General features: G+C 38.0%; 1 protein-coding gene across 2 annotated transcripts in view; it reads left to right on the plus strand.

Annotated features, from left to right (window-relative positions):
• Positions 1–22,911, plus strand: part of RABGAP1L (RAB GTPase activating protein 1 like) — a 757,100-nt gene that overhangs the window by 453,101 nt on the left and 281,088 nt on the right. The window lies entirely within an intron of this gene.

Raw genomic sequence — 22,911 nt, forward strand, 5'->3', positions numbered from 1 at the left:
TACTGTATGCATATTTTAAAGTTAAGAAAGTAGGCCTTAAAACTCTCCTCACAAGAAAAAAAATTTGTAGCTGTATGGTGACAGATGAGACTAGGTAAGATAAGCCTATAAGACTAGGCTTAATATGGTGATCATTTTGTAATACATACAAATATCAGATAATTATATTATATGCCTGATTACCGTATGTTACATATCAATTATACATAAATAAAAATAAGTAAACAAAATATTTCCACTTCCAAAAAAGAAATGAATTACTGACAGGTAAAAAAAAGATTTTAGAAAATACTTTTCATGTACTTTTGATTGGGTACAAGAGAACCAAAGGAACCCTGGTATTCTTTATTGTTTTATCATTTCAGAAATCAAACAGATTTTCTTTCCCTTAAGTTCTATGTTTTAACAAAGGATATGAAAACATTCATATCACCCCAAAAAGTTCTCTAATGCCCCTTCACAGTAAATTCCATCTATGCCTGACCTCAGGCAACCATTTATCTTCTTTCTGCCATTACAGTTTCCATTTCTTTATAATATAGTGTAAATAGATCATACAGTGTATACTTCTGGCTTGTCTCATGCAGTGTAATGGTTCTGAGATACATCCGTGTAGTTGAGTGTTTTGGTAGTACATTGTTTTGTATTCCTAGGTACTATTCGGTTGTAACCCCACCAATTGTGATGCCATATTTTATTACTATTTAGTTTAAAAAAATTTTTAATATCATAGTGGTATCATTGACCCAATACATTTGGTGATTTTTAGTTATTTTTTGGTATTGATTTCTATCTTAATTTTACTATGGTCAAAGAACATGATCTGTATGACTTCAACACTAATGAAATTTTTTGACTTGCTTTCTGATCTAAATATGTTTTATTTTGGTATTATTAGATAAACTCTGTAATTAGACTTTCCTAATCTTTTTTTTTTAAGATTTTATTTATTTATTTGACTGACAGAGATCACAAGCAGGCAGAGAGTCAGGCAGAGAGAGAGGAAGGGAAGCAGGCTCCCTGCAGAGCAGAGAGCATGATGCAGGGCTCGATCCCAGGACCCTGGGATCATGACCTGAGCTGAAGGCAGAGGCTTTAACCCACTGAGCCACCCAAGGCGCCCCTCCTAATCTTTTTTATAGCTTTTTTCTCCTGTCCTGTCAGCTACAGGTGAAATTGTGCTAACATTCCCAACTATGAATTGGGCTTGTCTTTTATCCCTTTTAGTTCTCTTAAGTTTTGCTTTATGTATTTTGAGGCTGTTTTATTAAGTGCTTACAAACTTAGTGTTATTATGTCTTCAGATTGAATAACCCTATTATCATTATACAATGTCTTTCTTTCTTTTTTTTTTCTTTTTTAAGATTTTATTTATTTATTTGACAGACAGAGATCACAAATAGGCAGAGAGGCAGGCAGAGAGAGGAGGAAGCAGACTCCCTGCGAGCAGAGAGCATGATGCAGGGCTCGATGCCAGGACCCTGGGATCATGACCTGAGCCGAAGGCAGAGGCTTTAACCCACTGAGCCACCCAGGCGCCCCTACAATGTCTTTCTTTTATTTATTTATTTATTTATTTATTTTTTAAATTTATTTGACAGAGGTCACAAGTAGGCAGAGAGGCAGGCAGAGAGAGAGGGGGAAGCAGGCTCCCCGCTGAGCAGAGAGCCCGATGCGGGGCTCGATCCCAGGACCCTGAGATCATGACCTGAGCCGAAGGCAGAGGCTCAACCCACTGAGCCACTCAGGTGCCCCTACAATGTCTTTCTTATTGCTGATATGTACTTTGATATAAGCATGGCCAAATTAGCTTTATTTTGCATTGTATAACATTTGTTTTTAAAGATTTTATTTATTTGTCAGAGAGAGAGAGAGCGCACACAAGCAGGAAGAGCAGCAGGCAAGGGAAAAGCAGGCTTCCTGCTGAGCAAGGAGCCTGATGTGGGACTCGATCCCAGGACCTTAGGATCATGACCTGAGCTGATGGCAGCTGCTTAGCCAACTGAGCCACCCAGGTGTCCTGCATTGTATAACTTTTAATATCCTTTTACTTTCTGTTGAGTTCTTAATATTTAAGGGGTCTCTCCTTTAAGCATTTTACAATTGAGCTTTATTATTTTAACTAGCTCTACAATTTTTTAAATTGGGGTATTGAGTATATTTTTAATAAACTTCTGGATATATTTAATTTTAAACTTAATATCTCACTGTTTTCTATATGTCTCATCCGTTTGTTTTTTCCCTCATTTTCCACTTTCTACTCTGTAACTGCTGTATAGTTTGTATACTTTTAGTGGTTACTTTAGCAATCATAACAGACAATGTTAGCTTTTTAGAATCCATCTTAGGTGACTACTTTGATCACTTCTGATAATTCAAGAACCTTATATCTCTTTAACTCCATATATTACTTTTTTTGTTTATTCTCCTATTGTCGTGTATTAATTCTGAACATATAGCAGTACCCCTCTACAGATACACAGGGTATTATTTTTTGTGTTTTTAACCATCCATATTCATTTAGACTTACCTGGTTCTTCCTGCGTTGCCTGCTTTTATCTGAGTTTGTTTTCTTTCTTCTTGAAAACATTTTTAGTATTCTTTAGTAAAAGTCTGCTAGTGAAAATTATTTCATTTTTTTTAATTTGTTTGAGGGTCTTATCATTTTATCTTCATTTTGGGAAGATGTTCATTTGTTATGGAGTTCTAGATTGGCAGGGGTTTTTTCTGGCATTTTAAAGATGTTATTCTCAGGATTTCATCATATCTGTTGAAAGATGACTGTCAATTTTATGGTTTCTTTAAATGTAATGCATCTTTTCTATCTGCTTTAAATTTTTTTTTAAATTTATTTTTGGTGTTTCAACAGATCTTTTATAATGTGCCCTAGTTCTTTATATATGTACTGCTTGGAGTTTGTTATTGAATCTGTAGCTTGACATAGTTTGTCACTTTTAGAAAATGCTCAGACAATATTTCTCCCAGTACCATTTTGCCTTGCTCCTTTATTCTGGGCTTCCAAGTATTCATATTTTATGATGTCACTTATGTCTCTTATTCTATTTTGTATGTCTCCATTCTTCTTTTGGTCTTCTTCTGGATATTGTTTTTACTAATCTTCTCACCAGTCTATTGCCATCTTAATTAATTTGTTTTTCATTCTACAATTTTTATTTAATCCTTCTTAAAAATAAATTCCAGTTCCCTCATGAAATTTTTTCCTGTTTTCTTGAATAGATTAATTGTAGCTATTCTAAAGTCTAAGTCTGATAAAGTCTGATATCTCTTCACCTGTTCATATATTCCTATTGTCTCTTGACTTTTATTTTCTCATATTTTCTTTCATGATTGATCATTTTTAATGGAAATATGGATCTTGTGTATGAAAAATTATATAAAGACTTTGATTGATTTTACTCAAGCAGATTTAGTGTTTTTCTGGTAAGAACATATATATCTATATGTGTGTGTGTCTATACATATATATACACATACATACATACATATATATAGTGGATCCCTTTGGTCCAGTGTTGACTATTTTTTGCTTCATGGGTGAGACCCTTCCAGCATTTCAGCTAAAAGCCTGAGTTATTTTTTTTTTAATTTTTTTATTTTAATAAACATATAATGTATTTTTATCCCCAGGGGTACAGGTCTGTGAATCGTCAGGTTTACACATTTCACAGCACTCATCATAGCCCATACCCTCCCCAATGTCCATTTCCCCACCACCCTCTCCCGTCCCCCCTCCCCCCCAAGCCTGAGTTATTTTTTAGAGATCTTCATCTTTGGTGGCTCTACACCTTACTTACTGTGTACCACTAAAAGCTCTGCTTAGTTTTACTATTCTTGCAGACCACTTTTTCCAAAATTTTCTCTTCTATGAAATACTGTTCTGCTCTTCTGAGAAAATATGAGAGATCCAATTGTCACGATGTTTCCTTCGAACTTTATGTTAGATAAGTTGTTGGTTAATAATTTCAGATTTTCTGGAGGGGAGAGGAGATTTTTTCCCTGATCTTGTTTACAGTGGGGGAGAGAGAATACTAAATTAGCATACTGATAAATCTTAATCTCTCAGAGTAAGAGTTTGATTTAGTTTCCCTGCCCTTAAACCACTCATTTTCCGTTTTTTATTTTAGGCAAATTGTCTAATTCTGTTTCATTGCCAAGGACAGTTATGTTTATAGCCATTCAGAACAGCGAAAGCATGCTCATACATATACATACATGTATAAAAGAAGTCTTAGCAACTTGAAGTTGAAAAGCTTCACTGCGTGTGTCTGTATACATGTATTCAGGGGTTAACTTCATGCTTAGCTTTTGCTTTTAACATTTCAAAAAAGATTTTTTTATATTTGTTAGCATCACTAAGTCATACATGAGGAACTATTTTGAGATTTTATTTTTTATTTTTTGGTCCTTTTTAATATACATATTAATAGGATGGACTTTTCTATGAGTCAGAGCTCAACTGAGAAGATATGATGTTATTTTAAATATGAAATTTTCTTCTGAAACTGTAACAATGAAAAGGTCAGGTTTGTGAAGTTGGAGTCCTGGAAAGAGAACGAGTGATTTGTAATGCTCTTGAAAGTGTCTGAAGAGATTTTAAAAATTTCTTTATGTGCTGGTCCCATAAGAGCTTTTGTGAAATAGCTTTGTAGTTTCTGTGGAGCCTGTAGTCTTTCAACTGAAAGGCTAATTGAAGCCATCACACCATTACTAGAATAAAGAAGAGAACGGTTGGGATTATGAGGATGATAAAAATGTATAAAATTAGAGTACAGGGATTGGTATATATCCTAGAGGTTTGCTTATAGCCAGTGTTTTTCAAAAACAACATTACTCTTTGAGAAAAGAAGAAAAGTAAGATTACTTTTTAAAATAGAAAAGTAAAAACAAAACTAACCTGTGAAGATATAACACAAGGAGCCTTCAAATAAAATGCTACTCATGGTGTCCTGAATTTATGATTTTTCTCAAAATAGAGATCTATTTCTGTAGTAGATTCAAATGCCTTAAATATCCCAAACAATAAAGGCACAGTTATTCCTGAATGAATTAGTTATAGGATTATGGGGACTTGTTTCCTGTTTACTAATTGTTATCCAGTTGGCAATATCTTTACAACTTCGAAGCCTCCTCCTTAACCAGACCTTTTCCTGCATCTTTTAAAGACCAAGGAAGGGTGTGAATCTGAATTGCTTTCCTCCTCCTTCCCATCTGTCCAAATCTGACTAGCCCACTTCCCTTGTGAAGCTTGTTCTGCCCACTTCTACCCACAGTGATTTATAGATTAAAAATACTCTATACAGTTTAGATGATTATATTATGGATTATGTCTGAACATAATCTGATTAATTTCACTGAAGTCTTTCTTCCAGTTTGTTCAGTCTTTGGGGGATAAGGTGCTCTCTGACATTTTCTTTTTCTTTGTTTTAGAGAACAGAGTGCAGTACTGGCTACATGATGTAATATAATTAACTCTGTGGCTTTGACTTGATGAAACTGTGTTATCCCAGGTCCTCTACAAAGCCTACAAAACAGTATTAAATGTGTAAACAATGTGGTGGGGGAGATGCTTATAAGAGAAGATGGAGAACAAGCTGGGAGAGCCATGGGGCTACAGTGTTAGTCTGACTCCAAGGGAAGAAGAGAGGAAGGAAGATTAGGTAGAAGTGTCTTAGACAGTAGTGCAATTCTAGGGAAAGTTTGGCAAGACTAAGGGGAGTCATTAGCCAAAAGTGAGTTCCCATTTCTTTCAGAAGCTGCCCTTCCTTAATATTTTGTTGTGCTCAGTCATTGCCTTGGAGTATCCCCCTTGGAAGTGTGACCTTGGTGCAAATGTAGAGATGGATTTCAGAAGTTAACAGTTGGGACCTTTGGTCCATTATGTTTTCTGTGGTTAGAGATCTAAGAGGTGCATTTTCATGGTCACCATACTGATGTTTTAGGTGAAAATGTATATAAACTCTAAAGGAGCTCTCTATTTCTATAATTTTTTCTTCTAGAAAATAATTTTATTTATAAGATTATTCAACCTAATCTCTTTAAAGAGCAGGATGTTGGGGCACCTGGGTGGCTCAGTGGGTTAAAGCCTCTGTCTTCGGGGCGCCTGGGTGGCTCAGTGGGTTAAAGCCTCTGCCTTTGGCTCAGGTCCTGATCCCAGAGTCCTGGGATCGAGCCCCGCATTGGGCTCTCTGCTCAGCGGGGAGCCTGCTTCCTCCTTTCTCTGCCTGCCTCTCTGCCTACTTGTGATTTCTGTCTGTCAAATAAATAAATAAAATCTTAAAAAAAAAAAAAAAAGCCTCTGTCTTCAGCTCAGGTCATGATCCCAAGGTCCTGGGATCAAGCCCCACGTTGGGCTCTGCTCAGCGGGGAGCCTGCTTCCCCGTCTCTCTGCCTGCCTCTCTGCCTACTTGTGATCTCTGTCTGTCAAATAAATTTTAAAAAATAATAAAAATTAAAAAATAAAGAGCAGGATGTTGCTTTATTTCATTTTGTAGAGTTCCTTCTTGATGTCCTTTTTGTACTTTTTTTCTTTTTTTTTTTTTAATTAATCAAAAGTCCAAGGATGTAAACTAAACACTCTGGGTGATTTCCTATAAACACACAGTTTACTTATGATAGAGACATCCTTTTTTTTTTTAAGGATATGATAGTCTAGTTATTTTACATTTCCTTTTTTTTTTTTTAACAACGAGTATATCAGTTCACTTTTAAATTGTTGCCAAGGGCCTTTTTTCCTGAGTGTTATATAAAAGGAAACTTACATCTAGGAATTTTGCCAGCTATGTTAGATAAGAAAATTGCTTTGTGAGTGAATATTTGTGAGTATATCTAGCTTTCTACGTTTATAGTCACCCAGAGTTTAGATTATTTCATATCAGGGAATCTATTTTTAGGGCTTATGTTAATACTTTTCTTTTTGCCAGCATATAAGACACCCATAATAACCTTTTTTAAGTTCCAATTTTTTACTATTAGAATCAACAGATGAAATTATTCTGTCAAATTTATTTATATATCTGAGTATGTATATTTCCACATTTCTATGTATTTTTTAAAGAATGTCAGACGTACAGGGAAATTGCAGGTACATAATTTTGTTCTCCCGTACTATTTGAGAGTTATTTGCCAACATGGTGTCGCATCCCCAAATACTTTAGGATGTTTTATTTTTTTATTTTTTTTTAAAGATTTTATTTATTTATTTGACAGAGAGAGATCACAAGTAGGCAGAGAGGCAGGCAGAGAGAGAGAGAGGGAAGCAGGCTCCCTGCCAAGCAGAGAGCCCGATGCGGGACTCGATCCCAGGACCCTGAGATCATGACCTGAGCCGAAGGCAGCGGCTTAACCCACTGAGCCACCCAGGCGCCCACTTTAGGATGTTTTCTAACAAGAAAGAATATTCCCTTGCATAACTGTGATAAAACACCCAAATCAAAAAGTAGCACTGATGTATTGCTTCTACCCAAGCCTTAGCCTTCATTCGGGGGTCACTGGTTGTCCACATAATGTGTTTTATAGAAAAAGGACCTGGCTCAGAATCACACATTTCATTTAGTGGATGTGTCTCCTTGATTTCCTTTAATCTGGAATAGTTTCTCACTCTTTCCTTCACTTTCTTGACCTTGGTGCTTATGAAGATGACAACCTAGTCATTTTTTGGAATGTCCTTCAGTTTGGGTTTGTCTGATCTTTCCTCATGTTTGGATTCAGGTAATACATTTTTGGCAAGAGTAACACAAAAAGAATGATCTCTTCTTATCTCCTCCTCTCAGGTAGCACACAGCTGCAGTTTTTCCCATTATTGATGATGATCACTTTGATCACATAAATAAGGTTTTGTTTACCAGGTTTGTCCACTGTGAAGTTTCTCTTTTCCCCTTTGTAATTAAGAAGTATGTTGTGTGAGATAATTTGTATCTAGAAATTATACCTTCCTTGGGGTCCCAGGGTGGCTCAGTCAGTTAAGTATCTACCTTCATCTCAGGTCATAATCCCAGGATCCTGGAATCAAGCCCCAGGTCAGGCTCCCTGCTCAGTGGGGATTCTACTTCTCCCTCTCCCTTTGTCCCTCCCCCTGCTCATGCTTTTGCTCTCTCATATAAATAAATAAAATCTTTAAAAAATATATATACCTTCCTCATCAGACTTTCTATTTATAGGTGTGTGTGTGGATGTGCGTGTGTGTGTGTGTATTAAATCCTATTCAGATGGACTCATGAATTCTCATTTTATTCAGTGTATTTACTCTCTTACTATAATTTTCTTTTTGGTTCTCAGATTGTTCCCAATTGGACACTGAGAGGCTTTCAAGCTGATCTTTTGGCGTACCCTATCATTCTCTGAGCACTGCCTTTCTTTCTGGCTCAAAACATGTTCCAGGCTTATTTCTTTGCCCCAGAACTAGAATTAGCTATTTCTCTAAGGAGCCCAACTTTCTTTAGTTAAAAATGGAGAAAATCAATATCTGTATGCTAAGTATGTTCATTCCTTTCAGGATGTCATTACTCCAAGTAATCTCAGTGGACAGAGCTAAGGCATATATATATATATATATATATATATATATATATATACACACACATATACATACACATACATACATACACATACACACACACATAAACATATATGTATAGGTACATATATGCATGTATGCATACAAACATACATTTTATTCCATATTTTCAAATTTTTTTAAAGATTAGAGAGTGAGCAGGTGAGCAGGGGGAGGGGCAGAGGGAGAGAGAGAATCTCCAGCAGACTCCCTGCAGAGCCCAATATGGGCCTCGAACTAACAATCCTGAGATCGGGACCTGAGCCAAAATCGAGAGTTGAACGCTTAACCAACTGAGCAACCCAGGTTGCCCTTCCATATTTTTTAATGAGATATAATTCACATACCATAAAATGCATCCCTTTAAATAAGTATACTTTTAGTAGTTTTTAGTATATCTCTGAAGTGGTGCAACCATCATCACTGTTTAATTCTAGAACATTCTTCCACTTTAAAAAAGAAACCCTATATCCTATATCCATTAGAAGTCATTTTCCAGCACCTCTATTTTCCAGCCACTTTCTGTTTCTGTGGTTTTGCCAAGTTTTGTTATTTTATTGTAGTAGTTTAGTTGGTGACTTTTGTGAACTAATTATATAAAATCTGTATTGTCATATGTGGCCACTGAAGTCTCCAGTTGGTGGTTAGCTGATGATTGGACAGAGATTTGGTTAAATTTCCTGGAACCAGTAACTTTCCCACTGTTTACCAAGGGGCCCTCTGTATGTGTTTGGGCACACTTTCATTACTCAGCCAACCAGATGACAACTGTATCTTACCTTCGCTTCCTGTCTTATACAGAGCCTCAATGTCAGCCAGAAATGAGAGCTTAGAGCCTACTTAGGCCTTTTCTGAGCTTACCCCAAGCCTTGGGCATCTGTACAGCCTTACACATGGGTGCGGCCCTCTAGATTCTCAGAAATGTATCTGAGTTTTTCAAAGCCCTTGCATATCTCATTGTTAGCTTTTCCTTTTAAACCTTTTGGTAAGTCTATTGTCTGCTCCAACTTTTATCTACCATCTCAAGGCAGTCATAAAATTAAACAATCGCTTGTTAATTGCTTTTGACAAATACCCCTGTAAAAAGGCTTTGGGGATCCACCATACGGGTCAAATAATGGTTATTCTCTGCAAATGATTCTTTGGAGGAGCTTTAGCCCGTTTTGCTGCTTCTGGTGGTTGCCAGGCTGCTTGTTTTCACTGCAAATGCAGGGTGTTAGTTTTCAAGGTCATCCTGGAGATGCAGAGAAAGGGATAGAACTATGGGAAGTTGAAAATGCCACAGATTTCCCTGTTCTTACAGATACTAGGTTGTTTTTCTATAATAAATGTTCCTTGGACTGCTGCAAACCTTAGGTCAATTCCCAGAGCACTGAAGAGTCTGATTGTAATAATTTTTGTGATTTTTTTCCTGCTGTTACAGAGGAGCACATTTTGGGAGATCCTTACTCTGCCTTTCTTGCTGTTGTCACTGCCCATATTTGTTTTTATATCTTTTTATATATGCTGAAAACCATGGATTTATAGGAATCCTCTCATTTTTAATTAAACATGAGGAAATTCTGTTGTTCTTTTTCCTGTATTTGTTAACTTGTTTCTCTAAGAAAAACCTAGCTCCCATTATCCATTTGATCAAGATCCCTGTAACCAGCTTCCCATTGTTGTTGCCTCTGTTCTCTTGCACAGATGGCCTCCTTGCAGAGGTCAGGCTCTAACTCCCATGTATGTCACTGCACTGATACCTCATTCTTGGCCATCCACTTCCCCACGTGGATGACCTCATCATTCTGGTTAGAGTATGACACCCATGGCCAGACCACCCCTCTAAGTCACATTCATCTTGCTTTGCCTGATGGCTACAGGAAGGGAGTGGGAAGTTTAATTACTCTTTAATGATGAATTTTATCATTCTTTTTGTCCTTTTTGGGTTATACTTACCAGAGTTTGTAAAGATGTCTTAGATTTACAGTGGAATATGTGGCCTTCAAAGACTATTTTAAAAGGTTTAAATTATGTCTCTAAATAAATTAGTTGGGGAGGTTTTCTGAGGGCATCTGTGGAAACCCATCCTTTTTTTTTTTTTTTTTTTAAGATATTATTTGACAGACAGAGATCACAAGTAGGCAGAGAGGCAGGCAGAAAGAGAGGAGGAAGCAGGCTCCTTGCTGAGCAGAGAGCATGATGCAGGGCTTGATCCCAGGACCCTGGGATCATGACCTGAGCCGAAGGCAGAGGCTTAACCCACTGAGCCACCCAGGTGCCCCCAAACCCCGTCATTCTTAAGAAGTCAGTGAACTCAGGAATCCATAAGCATTTTAGTGGTGAGTGAGACCTCATCCAGAGAGCTCCATGCTCATCCTGATGACGGCTCAGTTGGGATATTTGGAAGAAGGACACTGTAGTCCTTGACATCAGCCCATCATTGATACTATTATTTAGCACTCCACTATGTATCTAGGCACTGTGTTTAATCCTCAAGTAAGTTTATATGGTGGTTTTTATTATCACCATTATGTTATAGATGAAGATAATCCACTCTCCTTTATCACAGAGGTCCTCAAAAGATCTGTCTATACTTGCTATAACCAGTTCCTCTCCTCCAACCGTTTCCTAAACTCATTTCAGTCAGGATTTCACATGTATTACTGCATTATAAATGATCTTATCGGAAAACAAACATATTCCAAATCATAAAATACTGTCATCTCTGTTCATAGTAACTCCATTCTTCCAGTTACTCAGGCTAGAAACCTTGAATCATTTTCAACCCTCCTTTCTTTCTCTTGCACTGCAAGTTTAGAGAGTGTCAGCTATGACTAGGAGCAGTGGTCCTGGGATGTCAGCCCACTGCAGAGTTTGCAAGTATTGGGATTCCTAAGAAGGACACAACTCACACAGGCTCTGGGTGAAACAATGCTTTACTCTCCAAAAAAAAAAAAAAATAGAGCAAGATCAGCTGCAGTAGTGAGCATCAGTCCCCCAAGATGACTGTGACAGGGAGATGGTCTGCATGCTCTTCTCTTATACTGCAGAAGAAGGACCCTGTTCTCTGCTCGCAGAGTGTGGTTGGCCAGGTGCCATAGGACACATGCACTTACAAAGAAGTACACATCAAACCTGCAACAAGGGAAGATATTCCCAAACCAGGCAATGAGCCCAGCACAGACTCTAAGGGCTCCTCACCTCCATGTGAGAAAAGTTCCAGAACTGCAGCATACCCTTTGCAACCATGCCAAGGTCAACGGGCTGTGCAGGACCACCTTTCACAGTTCCACCCTTCTAATCCATTAGGAAATCTTACTGGCTCTCTTCTCAAAATATATCCAGAATCTGACCATTGCTCATTACTTCCACTGCGGCCCACCCTGGTCTAAGCTGTAATTATCTACCTCGTCTTTCTGTTACATTCACTGAAAAAGCCTAAGTCCTGATAGTGGTTTATAAGGCAGTAAACTTCATGTGTTACTATTCTGTCCATCATGCATTCTGTGCCAGTCAGACACATGCCCAGCTCGCTCCCCCATCGAAGCGCTTGCGCGGACTCTTCCCTCTACTTCTCCCAGAGATCTCCGTGGCTTGCTTTTCTGCCCTTCCCAACTCCTTGCTCCAGTGTTACTTCCTCAGTACTGCCTGCCCTGACCGCCCACTTAAATTTGTAATCTCAGCTGAGCCCAGCACTTCTTAGACCTTTCCCCTGCATTACTTTCTGCCATTGCACTGTCTTTAAACCTGCTTGCTTGCTTGCTTGCTTACTTACTGTGGTATTGTCTTTTTCCACTAAAAGATAAGCTTTAGGAGAGTAGGTTTTTTGTCCCTTTTGTTCATAGGCTTAGACCAGTCTAAGACTCTTAGACCACAAAGACTCTCAATAAATATCTGTTGCCTCAAAGTGTTTGAAACTTAGGGAAGTTAACGAATTGTGGTAAGAGAGGCAGAGGTGGAGTTTGCAATGTTTGGCATTCAGATCTACTATTAGAAAATTTTTAAGTAAATTTTTTAACAATGATTTTACAGTACTTTACTGTTAACAAGTTACTGTCCTGGGCCCTATAGTTTGGGGCTAATTTTATAGTTTAGAGGCTAATCTGGTCTCCTTAAAAAGAAACACACACATAAAACAAGGTTATAGTTGATCAGTTGCCCAAAATGTTGTGACCAACGGCTCCCAGAAGTCTAACCCTTTCTATCCCCTTAGGGCAGAGATTCAGTATCTGCTAATTCATGTTCACGGCAACCTTCTAGAGCATAGCCACTGTAGAGAATGAGAATCTACTGTACGTATGTATAATTTTCTCAAAAAACAATAGTTTTCATTGGTTATCTCCTTCACTATTTTAATCACCTGCATTAAACTGTTAGGTCCCCCAGTAATGGGTCCATGATCAAAGGAGCGAGACTAATACAAAGCAAAGATCAAGCAAAGCTTTATTTCGCGCCAAGCATCGAGAATCAAACTGGCTGGTCAGGGCTGTCTCTTACAAAGAGGTGACTCCTCTCTGCCTTACAGACTAGCTTTTAAGGGCAAAGGCCATGTGGTTGGGCCTGGCCACACACAGGTAGCCAATGAGATTGTAACACACAGAGAAAGCTGCACAGTCATGCTAGGTCACACATGGGTGGCCAATTGAATTACAATTTACCCTATAGTAGATATTTGAACTAGCCTATCACCTTGGTCAGAATTTATGCCCAAAAGGCGGGGCCCATACTCCTTGGTAGCTAGGGAGACAGTATGTGTGCCCCGCTGATTAGATGTCTCCACTTGGCCTGACCCACCCTTGTATTTGGGCTTTGTTACCTGGGACTGGTTTCTTGGACTTGCCTTTAAGTAAGTTCCCTGAGGGTGGGGGGCAGGGTCAGTTTAAGTTTTACTGCCTAAACAACAAAATCACTGTTTAACAAGGTGGAATTGCTCTGGCTAAATAGGCCCTTACAAAACTTCAGCGAAGCCTTGATCTGTGTGACTTTCATAATCTATATTCTAGAGATGTGACCCAAATTGAAGTCTTATCACGAACCATTCAATGGGAAGTTACTAATAAGTAATTTTCAAAAATTTTTAGTTAAATTTTAAAAATTATGAAATAGGGGCACCTGGGTGGCTCAGTGGTTAAGCCTCTGCCTTCAGCTCAGGTCATGATCTCAGGGTCCTGGGATCAAGTCCCGTGTCAGGCTCTCTGCTCAGTGGAGAACCTGCTTCCTCCTCTCTCTCTCTGTCTCTCTCTGCCTACTTGTGATCTCTGTCAAATAAATAAATAAAATCTTTAAAAAAATTACGAAATATACATTCAAATGAGAAAACAATTTGTATTTATAATTTTTAAAAATCAATATAGAGATAACATCTTTGTACCAACAATTTAGGAAATATAATATTACTAGTATCTTTGAATACTTACCGGTGTTGTTCTCAGATTCAGTCTTCCTCCACCAGAGTCAGCCACTATTCTAAATTTTGTGATTATCTTTCTTCTACTTTCTTTAAATAAAGCCATCTCCCCGATTAGTTTAGGAGTATGAATTCAATACAGCACAAAAAGAAAAATTTATATTTTATCATTAAGTTTATGGTTGCTTACCTGAACTCTGCCATATATGTCAACAATCACTAATATCCAGAGTTTATAGATTAATAGTAGCTAAGACCTTGAGCCCTAGAGCTGGGCTGCCTGAGTTTGAATTCTGGCCTGGAGCTTACTAACTTGGTGAGCTTGGACAAGTTGTTTACCTTCTTTGTGCTTCAGTTTCTTCTTTTATAAAATGGCTATATTAATAGTATTTACCGGGGCGCCTGGGTGGCTCAGTGGGTTAAAGCCTCTGTCTTCGGCTCAGGTCATGATCCCGGGGTCTTGGGATCGAGCCCCACATCGGGCTCTCTGCTCAGCAGGGAGCCTGCTTCCCTTCCTCTCTCTCTGGCTGCCTTTCTGCCTACCTGTGATCTCTGTCTGTCAAATAAATAAATAAAATCTTTAAGAAAGAAATAGTATTTACCTTGGAAAGTTGTATTATGTACATATATTAAATATAAATTAATATATATAAATACATGGAACAGTGAGTAGCAGTTATTAATAAATAAATGTCAGTGGCTTTTTAACAGAGAAATTAATGCTAAATGATTCTTTGAAAAGCCACTTGTATTCTTAAGTACTATATTGAGTAATCTTTGCTTTAAATGTTACCCTAATTTCTTTTAGACTACCACATGTCTTAAGATTCTTGTAACTCTGTGCTCTCTTTTTATTTAGCTTATTGTGGCATTACTTAAAAATTACTTTCCTTGGTATCTCTTTTTATCTCTTAGATTACATGAGAACAGACCTCTTTTTAGTTTGTAAATAAATTTATTTCCGCATATTTTATACTTGATTGTTTCCCTGACACACTCATTTAAGGGCTGTTGGTGCCAAGAACAATCCAAGGGCTGATTTGTTTGTTTGTTTTGATCTCATGTTGGCAGAAGCTCATTGTAGGTAATGGTTGAAACAGCTTGTCTATCAGTAGCCAGTAAATCAGCAAATATATCAGTTGCTTTAGCAGTGCCAAGAGCTAAATGGGGATCTGTTTTAGAAGTTTGATCCTTTCTTGTATGCCCATATAGCAGCCTTTCTGTCTTTTTAGAGAACATCTGATTTCCTTTTCATTTTTCCTGTGACTCTGAGCTTCCTTCCTCTTTACCTGTAAGTGTGCTTGTCTGATGAAATAGTCCTGTATGTTGTCCATTCCTGGGACAAAATAGAAATATGATTGTATGTTTCCCACATCAACCTAGTAAAGGTTTACGTGTTTTGGGAGAAAGGATTGAGATCGATCATTAGACATAATTTATCTGTAACACTAAAAATTTTTCCTAATGATCTTAAGGTAATCCAAGAGCAATAGTGGCTGTTGTGTGTATTGGGTTCGTAAAGAAAGTCTCACAACCCCGTGGAAACTTATTTTCAAAGTTAGCATCCCATCAACGGATAACAGTGGCTCGCTTAAAGAAAATCAAGTGTTTTCCATATTTATTTGATAAAGAAGAACTTAAATTAATATATAAATGTTAGCACCAACTAGATTAAGCCTTACAAATGTCTTTTTTTATATCTAAGTTTTAGCTTGCAGTTAGCATGTTAACAAATATATCACATAAAGAAAAGTTCCCCTTCCCTAAACCCAGAAGTCCTGGATTTAAAAAGATTAGGCGTTGTTATTAAGAATTGTCCTTTATCTTGTGACTGTGGAGTCTTATCCCTCATCTCTATTGAGCTTTATGGCAAGTCAAAAGATAGGCCCTCCCATCTTCTATGGACCCAAACACATAAATGTCCAAGAAGAATAATTCTGCACAGAGTGAATCTAAGTGATTGTCTTGGTCTCTTCAGGCTGCTGTATCAAAAACAGCATTCACTGGGTAGCTTAAACAGTTTGTTTCTCATAGTTCTTGAGGCTGAGAAGTTCAAGGTCAAATAGCTGGCAGATTCAGTGTGTGGTGTGGGCTCGCTTCCTGGTTCATAGATGGCCATAAAATGCCTTGTCCTCATGTGCCAGAAGAGGCAAGGGAACACTCTGAGATCTCTCTCTCTCTCTCTCTCTCTTTTTTAATTTAAATTTAAGGTTGTTAACATACATTAGAATATTGGTTTCTGGAGTAGAATTCAGTGATTCATCACTTACATACAATACCCAGAGCTCATCATGACACGTGCCCTCCTTAATACCTATCATCCTCCTAGCCCATCCCCCACCCTCCTCCTTCCATCAACCCTCGATTTGTTCTCTATCATTAAGAGTCTCAGAGCCTCTTATGGCTTGTTTCTCTCTCTCCCTTTTTTCTTTTCCCCCTTCCCATAAATTCCACATAGGAATGAAATCTAATGGTATTTGTCTTTCTCTGACTGACTTAATTTTGCTTAGCACAATATACTCTAGCTCCATCCACACTGTAAATGACAAGATTTCATTTTTTGATGGCTGAGTAATATTCCATTACGTATATATAGCCCATCTTCTTTATCCATTCATCAGTCAGTGGACATTTGGGCTCTCTCCATAGTTAGGCTATTGTCGATAGTGCTGCTATAAAAATTAGGGTACATGTATCCCTTCGAATCTGTATGTTTGTATCCTTTGGTAAATACCTAGTAGTGCAATCGCTAGATTGTGGGGTAGTTCTATTTTTAACTTTTTGAGGAACCTCCATACTTTTCTCCAGGTTGGCTGCACCAGTTTGCATTCCAGCAGTACAGGAGGGTTACTCTTACTCTGCATCCTGGCCAACACCTGATGTTTCTTGTATTGTTAATTTTAGCATTCTTATAGGTGCGAGGTGGTATCTCATCATGGTTTGTATTTCCCTGATGATCAGTAATGTTGAGCATCTTTTCATGTGTTTGTTAGCATCTGGATGTCTTCTTTAGAAGAGTGTCTATTCAGTTATTTGTTTTGTGGGTGTTGAGTTTGATAAGTTCTTTGTAGATTTTGGATACCAGACCTTTGTCAGATGTGTCATTTGCAAATATCTTCTCCCATTCCCTAGGCTGCCTTTTAGTTTTGTTGATTGTTTCCTTTACAGTGTGGAAGCTTTTTATCTTGATGAAGTCCCAGTGGCTCATTTTTGCTTTTGTTTCCCTTGCCTGTGGTGACGTGTGTAGCAAGAATTTGCTGCAGCTGAGGTCAAAGAGGTTTCTGCCTATGTTCTTCTCTAGGATTTTGATGGTTTCCTGTCTCACATCTGGGATCTTTTTTACAAGGAAGCTAATTCCATTCATAAGAGCTCTATCCTCCTGACCTAGTCACCCCCTGATGGCCCCATGTCCCCAGTACCATCACATTTTGGATTAGGTTTCCATGTATGAATTTAAGGAGGAACACAGTCTATAGCAGTGATATAATACAGGCACTAAGGGTACATCTGTATTTAAAGGGTAAATCTGTATTTAAACAGACTTGGGTTCAAATCCTGGCTCTAGCTTTGTGTCCTTGCCCAAGTTAGCTACCTTCTCTAAGCCTCACTTTTCTTATCTCATAAACGTTGTGAGTGTTGAGAACATATAAGAGCGTTTAGCACAGCGTCTGACACATGATAAAGAGGGCAGGCCTTTGTACATGCCTTTCCTCTGCAGCATGCCTAAAGAGTCTCCATATTCTTCCTTCAAGAATGTGAGGCCAAGTCTGCAGCAATTTTAGTCCCATCCTTTTTTTTTTTTTTTTTTTTTTTTTTAAGATTAAGACAATATCACCTTGTCTGTGATGTCTCCCTTGACTTTAACTCTCCTTCTTACACTAGGACACTTCCTCACCCTTTCCCTTTGAGCTTCCATCTCTCACTGTGCCCTTTTTCACTGCACATGCCACATTCTTCTACAAAACTCTGAGCTGAGGCGCACGGACAATGTCTTCTCATCACCGGATCCACCTCACTAAATGCGCTGTTTGATTACATAATAGATGCTCAGTAAATATTGACTTGCTGAATGAAAATATGAAGTATTCTTGGGAACCCAGCCAAAAAAGTAGTCTATAGTTCGGAGCAGAGACGAGAGACAGAGTACAGCCCCAGATTTTTTTTTTCCCCCAAAACTGTTACAAAATTTTCAAATATATAGAAAAGTGCAAAGAACTGTACAGGAAACATCCATCAACCCACCACCTAGGTTCTACAGGTAATATTTTGTTACATTTTCTTTGCCACTTATCTGTCATTCCATCTACCCTTCTATTCAGTTAATCCAATTTAATATTTTAAGGCTTTTCAGAATTGCCTTTTATGTCTTTGTATCTTATGCCTGATAGTGCAACATGTGTATTATTAGCTAGAGCTCAGTATTTGCTAACAGTTTTCTTTTGTAGGTACAATTTACTCTCAGTGAAGTACACAAATAGTAGGAGTGCCTTTTCTTTAATTTTGACAAGTGCATATACTTGTGGAATCCAAGACATAGAAGTTCCCTTGTGTCTTCACTGTTAATCCCTGACCTTCCCCCAGAAGCAGTCTTCATTTTGATTTTTTTAAATTTAATTTTATTTTTTTTCAGTGTTCCAAGATTCATTGTTTATGCACCACACCCAGTGCTCCATGCAGTATGTGCCTTCTATAATACCCACTACCAGGTGTTTTGATTTTTTTTAACCCTATATCACTTTGACTTGTAGAAATTTATATTAGTGGACCCAGAGAGGAGAATCATTTTCATATAAGATGCAGTTCACACAGCATAATAGCCTGAGATTGTTCTTTATTGCAGGTGTACGTGGTTCATTACTTTTTGCTGATGAGGAGTGCTTTGTTGTATGAATACACTTTCCCAGTAAGGGATATCTGAGGCTGCTTACAGTTTGGGGATATTATAAATAAAGTTGCTAGAAATATGTCTTAGCTCTGTATCAGTCTTTCTTGTATTATTTGTGTTCATTTCTCTTGGGTGAATGCATAGATTTGGAATTGCTGAGTCATAGGGTAGGTGTATGTTTAGTTTTCTAGAAAACTGTCAAACATTTTTACAAAGTAGTTTCATTGTTTTATACTCCTACCAACAATGGTTGAGAATCCAAGGATACTAGCATTTGGTGTATCAGTGTTTTTAATTTTAGTTTCTGGTGGCTATGTAGTAATATCTCACTGTGGCTCTAATTTCATTTTAATTTATTGACTAATAATGTTTAACACTTGGCCATTTTCTTACTGGCCATTCATAGATAACCCTTTGTGAAGTGTCTCTTCAAATCTTTTGTTTTTAAAAGTTGAGTTGTTTGACATTGAGTTGTAGGAGTCCTTATGTATATGATGCAAGACTTTTTCCAGGTATATTTGTAAATATTTTCCCAGTCTGTAGTTTACCTATTTATTGTTTTAACAGTGTCTTTTGCTTACTGGAGGTTTTTAAAATTTGATAATGTATATTGTATCAGTTTATTCTTTTGTAGTTAGTGCTTCTATGTCCTAAGAAACCTTTGCCTTCACTAAGTTACAAAGATATTCTGTTTTCATTGAGTAGTCTTATAGTTTGAGTTTTATGTTTAGAACTGTGATAAGTCTGAAATTAATTCTTGTGTATGAAGAGAGATAGGTATCAAGATTCATTTATTTTCCCCATATGGATATCCAACTTTTTTAGTACCTTCACTGAAACAATTTTCATATACTTATATGTTTACATATATAATCAATTTTATTTTCTTCATTGTATTATTTTGGTAACTTTGTTGAAATCAAATGACTTTGTAAGTGTGCTTATAGTTCTAGACTTTTTATTGTTTACTGTTTTTTTTGGTCTGTGCTTGTTTCAGTTTTATACTGTCTTGAGCATTATAATTTTACAATAAGTGTAGTAAAGGCTTCTCTTCTGTTACTCTTTTTTCCAGAATATCCACTCTCCCTTTCTAGCCATTCTCCTAATCTGTTCTCTGGTTCTTCAAGCCAATAAGACTGCAGTTTCACATCCAAGTTTTAGCCATCCAGTGTGCTATCACTGGTGCCTGATCTTCACAAAAGCCATACAGAATGGGAATTTTATCACTGTCAATCCCCTCTTCTGAGTCTGTTCTCCCCTCCAGGTTCTGACTGCTTTCGTTTAGCCCATCAGTGTCTTCAGGGTAACTGCTGTATGTATTTGTGCAGATACAATTTAAATTTGTTGCCAGAGGGAAGATTGGCCCAGTAGGAGCTACTCCTCCATCACAGAAGTGGTACCCAGATGTTTTTTAAAAGTCAGACTGAGCAGGCATCTGGCCAGAGATGCAATTAAAGTAAGGAATTGGGGAGAGGTTTGGTGCAAAGAGGGGCAAGTTTTGAATAGAGGGAAAGGATTCAGTTCACCTCAGTTAGAGAAGGCTTAGACTAAAGCCAGACAGTGCTTGGAAGAACTCCAAGGGAAAGAACTTGCTAGAACACTGTTTTTTATTTATTTTACTTTATTTTTAAATAAAAATTTATTTGAGAGAGAGAGAGAGAGAGAGCAAGCACGAGTAGGGGGAGGGGCAGAGAGAAAGGGAGAAGGGGAAGCAGATTCCCCGCTGAGCAGGGAGCCTGATACAGGGCTGGATCCCAGGACCCCGAGATCATGACCTGAGGAGAAGTCAGACACTTAACTGACTGAGCTACCCAGGCACCCCTAGAACACTGTTTTTTGTGTCTGTGAATTGTAAAATCAATTCAGTAGGTGGCCTCTGAAAAGTCATTTTTGCTTCTAACCTAACTTAAAGCCATAAAACAAATAGAAAGTAAGATCATTGCATTACCGATTTGTACTTTCGTCCTTAGCTCTCTAATTAGAGAGTAGTCTCTGGAGTCACTTAATTCATACCTCCTCTGGCTATTGTGTCATGGACCTGCATTTTCTGTTGAACTTATATGCTGAGCCTATAAACAGCACACTTCTCAATAAATGTTAAATATACTTCTGTAAATAGATCAAACATTTGTTAAATGATGTCAGGGTTGATGAAGCATGACTGGCTTTTGGAGATTCATCGTTTTAAGGAATCTTTAGCTGACATCTTTCATGGGGAAAGCAAAGCCTTGAAATTATAGTCATCATTCATGTAACATGCTCTCTCATCAGCAAATCCCAGAGTTCCTTGTTCATGAAAAAGGTAGTGACAGAGAACTATCACAAATGCTTCAGATTGGGATAGTATTAGAATATTTGGCCTCCCTCATCCTTTTTTGTTCCTTTTCTATCCTCTCTCTAACCCTTCTTCCAACCCCTAATACACACACCCATGATGAGGTCTAGATAAAAGTACGAATCAAGCAATCAGAACCGTAACTGTATAAATCAAAGAAAATTAAATAAGTAAAAGGATGCTAATGCATCTTTCAATTTTTAAAATTAGGCAGAGCTCTGGAAATTGGTGATAATGAAGAAAAAGCTTCTTTCAGATTCATTAGGTAATGTTTGCATGATCTGATTTTTCTCTCATTAGGAGAGAGTGTGATAATATCATCATTAGCAGAAGAAGATTAAAAGAGAACAATAGTACTTCAAAAGACACCGTTAAGAAGGTGAAAAGGCAGGGTACAGATAGGGAGAAAATATTGACAACGCATATGTCTGACAGTGGACTCATGAACAGAATGTATCAAGAACTCCCATGTATCAACAGTAATAAGACAACCTAATTAAACAAATGGGCAAGGTCTTGAACAGACAGTCACAAAAGAATATGTTTCAGTTGCCTAAAAGCACATGATAATACACTCTACATTGTTAGCATTCAGCGAAATGCAAATTAAAACCACAGGGATTAAGAAAAGGAAAAAGACTGGCAGGGTGGGATATTGACAAGAATGTGAAGCAGTGAGTACTCACAGCTTGCTGGTGTGTGTGTGATGCTTGAGTTACAACCTCTTTGGAAGATACTTCGTTATAAAGTTAAACATGCACTTGGCATTTAAACCTTGAACTTTCACTCCTGGGTCATTACTTAAAGAGAATGAAAACCTATATCCGTAAAAAGACCCTTGTGTATACATGGCAGCTATAGTCATACTAAGCAAACATGAAAAAATCCAAATGTTCAACAGGAGAAAGGATAAGTTGTCGAATGTTTACACAGTGAAATATTCCTCCTCTGTGGAAAGGAATGACCTGCTGATATCAGGCAACAACGTGGAGCAATATCCGAAACATTATACTGAGTAAAAGAAGCCAGACACAGAAGTTTATATTATATGAATGCATTTCCAGTACCCGTACTCTGGTAGTCCCGTACTCTTGGCATATGGAAGCTACCACACTTAGCCTCCTCCCCATGGTAACTCTTCCTAGTAATCTTTGCTAACCACTGCCCTGGACAGAGACAGCTTTTTTTTATTTTTTCCCCTCTAAATTAACATATAATGTATCATTTTTTTCAGGGGTACAGGTCTGTGAATCCTCAGTCTTATACAATTCATAGCACTCACCATAGTACACACCCTCCCCAATGTCCATCACCCAGCCTCCCCATCCTTCCCCCGCCCCCCACCAGCAGCCCTCAGTTTGTTTCCTGAGACTGAGCATCTCTTATGGTTTGTCTCCCTCCCTGGTCCCATCTTGTTTCATTTCTCCCTCCCTTCCCCCCACGAGCCCCCGCCCTGCCCAGAGACAGCTTTTATACTCACAAAATCATAATGCATTTTATTAAGCACATTAAATGGAAAATCCCTCACTGAAATGAAGCACAACACATAGATGGGACCCATGTAATGGGGTACATGTCCAGGACTCAAACAGCACAACTGGGATGTTTGTCTTTGCATCAAAACTCCCACATCAACTCTAGAACCTTCTTGCCCTCTTCTACTCTTTGCTTCAGCCTCCCATGGTGTCATTTGCCTGACTACAAACCATAATGGAGCTTTTAAAATTAGG

This window comes from Martes martes (genome assembly GCF_963455335.1).
Source record: "Martes martes genome assembly, chromosome: 15".
Taxonomy (NCBI): Eukaryota; Metazoa; Chordata; class Mammalia; order Carnivora; family Mustelidae; genus Martes; species Martes martes.